Source organism: Ranitomeya variabilis, chromosome 2 (genome assembly GCF_051348905.1).
Source record: "Ranitomeya variabilis isolate aRanVar5 chromosome 2, aRanVar5.hap1, whole genome shotgun sequence".
NCBI classification, from domain to species: Eukaryota; Metazoa; Chordata; class Amphibia; order Anura; family Dendrobatidae; genus Ranitomeya; species Ranitomeya variabilis.
The window spans coordinates 599,097,485-599,104,531 of record NC_135233.1 but is presented as its reverse complement, the minus strand read 5'-3'; positions in this window follow the sequence as shown (position 1 = coordinate 599,104,531).

Sequence of the window (7,047 nt, the reverse complement as noted above, 5' to 3'; positions counted from 1 at the left end):
TGGATATGTGGTTTGAAGGAGAGATCAGTGTCAAGGATTACCCCGAGGCAGCGAGCTTGTGGGACTGGGGAGAGTGGGCAGCCGTTTACTCTAATGGATAGGTCCGTTGGGGGGGATTGTGTGAGATGGGGAAAGACGATGAATTCTGTTTTGTCCATGTTGTTTTTGAAATCTAGCGGAGAAGAAGGATGATATAGCGGACAGACATTGAGGGATTCTTGTTAGTAGGGAGGTGATATCTGGTCCAGAGATGTAGATCTGTGTGTCATCAGCATAGAGATGATACTGAAAACCGTGAGATTCTGTGAGCTGTCCCAGGCCAAAAGTGTAAATGGAGAAGAGCAGGGGCCCTAGAACTGAACCTTGCGGGACTCCGACAGATAGGGGGCAAGGTGAGGAGGTGGTGTGTGAGTGGGAGACGCTGAATGTTCAGTCAGTTAGGTATGAGGAGATCCAGGATAGCGCCAAATCAGGCTCCCGAGTCAAAACTAGTAGGACAGTTAAGGTACAAAAGCTGTAAAACATGAGAAACCACATCTCATTAATTTCTGATGAATATTACTGCACATGCTCAGCCATTGAGAACTGCTCCCCTCATTTTTTAAGGGGTCCTGGCTCCTGGAACCTCGCTATAATGAGGTGCTAGTAGCCTGTAACCACAGAGGACCTCTTAAGAAAACAGACCTTTCTGCCCCGCAGTGTGAAACGAACATGATGATTGTCAGAACATTCTTCAAAATTGTTTTTTAAAGGTAATTTCCTTGTAGACCTAAAAAAAAGTAGGCGTGAGAAGAAAAAAAAGAAGAGAAGGGACACAAGAAGTAACGAGACAACAACAACAACACTGGAAAACTCAGTTCTCATCAATTAGTAGGATTAATTTACACAAAAATGGAGTGCAGCTCTTGAGTGTAATACAGGATGTAACTCCGGATCGGTAATGTAATGTATGTACACAGAGACTGCACCAGCAGAATAGTGAGTGCAGCTCTGCAGTATAATACAGGATGTAACTTAGGATCAGTAATGTAATGTATGTACACAGTGACTGCGCCAGCAGAATAGTGAGTGCAGCTCTGGGGTATAATACAGGATGTAACTCAGGATCAGTAATGTAATGTATGCACACAGTGACTGCACCAGCAGAATAGTGAGTGCAGCTCTGGAGTATAATACAGGATGTAACTCAGGATCAGTAATGTAATGTATGTACACAGTGACTGCACCAGCAGAATAGTGAGTGCAGCTCTGAAGTATAATACAGGATGTAACTCAGGATCAGTAATGTAATGTATGTACACAGTGACTGCACCAGCAGAATAGTGAGTGCAGCTCTGGGGTATAATACAGGATGTAACTCAGGATCAGTAATGTAATGTATATACACAGTGACTGCACCAGCAGAATAGTGACTGCAGCTCTGGGGTATAATACAGTATGTAACTCAGGATCAGTAATGTAATGTATGTACACAGTGACTGCACCAGCAGAATAGTGAGTGCAGCTCTGGAGTATAATACAGGATGTAACTCAGGATCAGTAATGTATGTACACAGTGACTGCACCAGCAGAATAGTGAGTGCAGCTCTGGGGTATAATACAGGATGTAACTCAGGATCAGTAATGTAATGTAGGTACACAGTGACTGCACCAGCAGAATAGTGAGTGCAGCTCTGAAGTATAATACAGGATGTAACTCAGGATCAGTAATGTAATGTATGTACACAATGACTGCACCAGAAGAATAGTGAGTGCAGCTCTGGGGTATAATACAGGATGTAACTCAGGATCAGTAATATAATGTATGTACACAGTGACTGCGCCAGCAGAATAGTGAATGCAGCTCTGGGGTATAATATAGGATGTAACTCAGGATCAGTAATGTAATGTATATACACAGTGACTGCACCAGCAGAATAGTGAGTGCAGCTCTGGGGTATAATACAGGATGTAACTCTGGATCAGTAATGTAATGTATGTACACAGTGACTGCACCAGCAGAATAGTGAGTGCAGCTCTGAAGTATAATAAAGGATGTAACTCAGGATCAGTAATGTAATGTATGTACACAGTGACTGCAACAGCAAAATAGTGAGTGCAGCTCTGGGGTATAATACAGGATGTAACTCAGGATCAGTAATATAATGTATGTACACAGTGACTGCGCCAGCAGAATAGTAAGTGCAGCTCTGGGGTATAATACAGGATGTAACTCAGGATCAGTAATGTAATGTATGTACACAGTGACTGCACCAGCAGAATAGTGAATGCAGCTCTGGGGTATAATACAGGATGTAACTCAGGATCAGTAATGTAATGTATGTGCACAGTGACTGCTCCAGCAGGATAGTGGGTGCAGCTCTGCTCAGCTGCTACTCACTGTGTTGATTGTGGGTGTGGTCGCCACTGATCCTGCTGTGTGCTCCTGAGCTCCTGGGAACCACCACCTCTCCGCCCGGGGACCTGCTCTCTCTCTTACCCAGGGAGTGAGTGGGTTTCCTGGGATGAATGAGGGGGCCAAGTCCCAGGCTTCTGCTTCCCGGACCAGGCTGGCGGGGGGCAGAAAGAACCAGCAACCAGCCTGCACATCAGAGGATTCGGGGGTGAGACGCTCCACCAGGAGTCGCAGCAATGTGGCTCCTACTCCCCCCAGGTCTGCAGAGACCCAGAGAAGCCGCAAGGCTTCCATGGAGGAGAAGCTTGCTAGCGTGCAGGATGACAGCCCTTCCGGAGGAAAGCTGAGTGCTCACGGAGGTGAGGCCGACCTCACTGAGGAGGGTTGGGCGCTGCAGAGACCCCGGGAGTCTGTGTCCACCTATGCCTCCCGGGTCATGAGCCACCTTCGTGAGTATGAAGAAGCAAGCATGAGATTGAAAAGGCTCCGGGAGGAGCTGCGCTGCACAAGCGCAAAAGCTGCAGGCGCCTCCAGACCCAGGAAGACGCAATTCCAGGCGGAGGTAAAGAGGCTGAAGCTTGAAATTAATGACCTGGAGGTAAGAAAAGCGTTTATCCAAGAAAAAAGTGGACCATTTAAAGAAAAATTGCAAAATGAAGACCGATTTAGAGAAATGGCTGATAACAGAGAGCAAAGGCAGATAGGGCTGCAGCCTGAGAGCCAGGTGGATGATGATGATGATGATGATGATAAGAAGGAGGATGACCAGCAGAAAACCCCACCTGGCAGCCTGCTTAGTCACTCACAGGCCACGTGCAGCGAGCTTCCTGCTGGACAGGCGACAATGACATCTCGTCGCAGTTCTGCTGGCTCTGGGGAGGACAGTGACATCGGCCAGGGAGGGGCACTAATGGCGGAGATCAAGCTCCTGGAGTCCCCAGTGTGCCTTCAGAACTTCCATCTTGGTGATGATTTGCCAGAGGAGGCACCTGGGGGCCGGAAAAAAAAGGTGAAGAAGATCAAACCTAAGCTGCAGGAAGCGGTAAGCTATGTATATGCCCCCCTCCCTGTACCCCCTGAGTCGGCTGCAGGGTCAGCTCGCTGTATAAGCCCCGTTGCCAAGCCCAGCCCGGGTTCTGCTGTGGATCCGGTGCAAAGGCGCGGGGAGACTACAAAGCAATGTAGTGAGGCGCAGAGCTCCGTTTCTGCTTGTAGTAGCAGGGACGTAGCAGCAGGTGCATCAGCCGAGAGGCTGGACAGTGAGGGCGGCCCGGCGGCGGGCGAAAAATCAGGCCACGATACTGTGGTGCGCTCCCCAGTGGGAGGGGGGAGCAGCCCGGTGTCAGGGGCAGCTCCGGTAGCCTCGGTGCCCCTGAATGCTGTTGCCGCTGATCACTTAGTTGAGAAGCGGCGGCAGTGTGAGGGGGTTACCGGGGCTGGGCGTTCCGGTCCTCCCACCAAAGTCCTATTCTGTGTTGGCGCCGCTGGTCAACAAGATCCTGATGCTAAGGATCAGCGGTGCCTCACAGCAGCGAAAGATCAGCGGCGCCTGGTAGCAACCATGAAGCAACGGAAAATATCAACTGATGATGCGGAGGGCACACATAAAACCAGGGGTGAGGTCACCTCCAGTTCTGTGGAGGAGACTCAGCCCCTTGTGCCTGATGATGCGGAGGCCAAAATGTCACCCCCTGTTGTCACTGGTCCAGCAGGAGTGAATGTGGTGGTGGGTATGAATGAGGAAAACTCTTTGTCTAGTGGTGTGGTTGCTGGTTTGGTGGAGGGTGAGGAGGTTATGGAGGTGGGTAATGGTGATGCTGTTGGTGTGGATGTGGTCACTGGTCCGGTTGCCCCCCCGGTGGTGGCAGCACCTGTCAGGAGTTATGCCTCTGTCACCTCCGGGGGAAATAGGGCGTCCTCCTCGTCTCTGGGCTCTGGGGACGGCATGTTGCAACGGCGTCTCCTGGAGGCTCTAAAGAGGGGAGAGAGATCACTAATGGTAGAGGGTCGAGAGGTTGATCTATCCTTCTGGATAGAGAGGCATGGCCTCGGGGCCTTCCGAGAGCAAAGAGGGGGGGATACAGTGTGGTCCCTCCCAACAGCCGGGCCGGGTAGTGTGCGTAGGAATGTGGTCCGTCTTCGGTGGAGAGGCAGTGATGCGTGTCCTCCAAGGTCGAAGGTTGTGGAGCTCCTGCTGAGGATGGGCTTCAAGGCGATTGACATATACGCCTTGATACATCCCTATTCCACACCTGAGTTTGATGTCAGCTTTGTTCGGCCGGAGGGGCTTGAACTTTTCTGGTCGAACTATGAGTTGGCAAAAAATGAGCCCGGCTGGCGAGACTTTGCCGTTCAGGCGGTGTCTCGCCAAAATCAAGTCAAGAAAGTGACCGTGATGACATGTAACGAGTCGCTTTCTTGTTATGACATCATGACGTGGCTTGGCCAGTATGGAGAGGTAGTGGAGATGCCAAAGAAAAACCGTGACGAGTTTGGTATCTGGTCAGGGGCCTGGACGTTTGTGGTAAAACTTAAGCGTTCAGGTGGTACGGTTGCCCACATACCATCATCTGCCTTCCTGGGTAGGGATCGTATCCTGGTCTTCTACCAGGGGCAACCGAAGCTCTGTCACAAGTGCGGCGACCCCACACACTTCAGCGCAAACTGCACTGTGCAGAAGTGTGCATTGTGTGGGGATGTCGGCCATCTTGCTGCATCTTGTGTGGAGATTAGGTGCCACCTGTGTGGTGAGTTAGGTCACCCATTCAGCCGTTGTCCTCGCTCCTTCGCTAACGCAGTCGTGACCCCGGTGGGAGAAAGCCGTGAGGCTGATTCTGCTGGGGAAGGGACTAGCAAGGGTGAGGGAGCTGAGGGGCCAAGGAAGAAAAGCAATAAAAAGACGCCTGCCCAGCTAAGGCGTCTAGACAAGCGCAGACAGGATAGGGAGCTGGGCGAGCCTCGGGCTACTGGGGCGGCCCCTGTCCTGGATGCCAGTCTTGCTGCTGAGGCCCCAAGGGATGATGAGTTGGATGAGGAGGTCAGGAGGATCCACAGGGAGGAGAGTGCCACTGCCTCAGAGTCCTCCCATTATGAAAGTATGGATGAGGATAATAGGCAGTGGCTAGAGGACAAGCGTAAGCTCAGCACCAAAAAGAAGAGAAAGAAGGGAGATAAAAAATCTTCTCTCACTCTGACCAAGGTACCTAAGGAAGGAAAAACCGACTCCCCTCTGGTTGGTCTTTCTAACCGGTTCCAAGCCCTTGAAAACATCTCTTCCTCTGAGGAGAAAGCTGAGGGTGAGGTTCTGGCTTCGGCGGGGCTCACAGGGGGCGCCGAGTCTCCTCCTTCTGGGAACGTAAGATCCTTGGAGGGAGGGACTGGCCTAGAGTCCGGAGACGAGGACGAAAAAAATAAAAAACGCGTGGAACTGGATACCTCCATGTCATTAAAGAGGGGGAAGGATTCCTCCTCTGAGGCAGAGGATAAGGGGAGTGGGAAAAAGAAAGCCATCTAACTCAATCACCAATGATGGCGGAACCCACTCCGTTGACGCTGGCGTCCATTAATGTCGCCAGCATAAAGTCAAATACAGCTAGATTTGCGGCCTTTGATTTTCTCAGCCGGGTTGAAGCTGACATTTTCTTTTTGCAAGAGACCAGGCTGCCAAACATGGCAGATGTGTTTAAAGCTAAGAGGGAGTGGAGACTCGGGCCCTCCTATTGGTCTCTTGCGGCCGAGCCGTATAGCGGAGTGGCGGTCCTTTTTACCGCACCGGTGGAATGCCGACGGGTTATTGAGTTAGAAATGGGGAGGTGCCTGATCTTAGATGTCCTCATGAAGGGACAAGAGCTCCGGCTCATTAACATCTATGGTCCCCAATCTAAGTGGGACCGGAAGTGTCTCTTTATGAGGATCAAGCCCTACCTTTTTACAAGTCGGCAGGTTGTCTTTGGAGGGGACTTCAATGCTGTCACGAGGCCCCGAGATAGAGGAGGTTCCAGAGACAAGCTGACTTATGATAGCGTCGCCCTTAATAGTATAGCTAGTGAGGCTCGCCTGGTGGATGTCCACATTCGGCACACCCCAGGCCACGAGGGGTTCACCTATCATAGAGGTAACTGTAGGTCCAGAATAGATAGGTTTTATTTAAAGGAGGAAGCTGTCTCTTCAGCAGTGTCTGTTGTTGAGGTGGAGTTCTCCGACCACTGTTTAATTTTGTTTTCTCTGAATGTTACAGAGACCCTCCGGATGGGAAGAGGCTTTTGGAGGCTCAATTCGTCTCTCTTGGAAGAAGCGGAGATAAGACAGTCCTTTGAGGATTTTCTTCAGAGCCAGGTACCCTTACTGGATCTTTGTAGTAGTAGGTCAGAGTGGTGGGAGATGTTCAAGGAAAGGGTGGCGAGATTCTTCCGCCAGCTCTCGAGCCTCAGGAGTCTGAGCAGGTACCGCCTGTATCAGGGTCTGAGGAGGAAACTCGAGCATCTTGTCTCAACTGGAGGTAGCCGCGAGATCTCCAGAGTGAAATCTTTGCTTAGGAGGTGTCGGTACGATAGACACGCATCTTTGGTTTTTGAGGGGGATTATGGGAAGTACCGCTCGCCCGACCCTTACAGAAACTGCAAGATGTCAGTGAATAGTAAAGTGGTTACAGG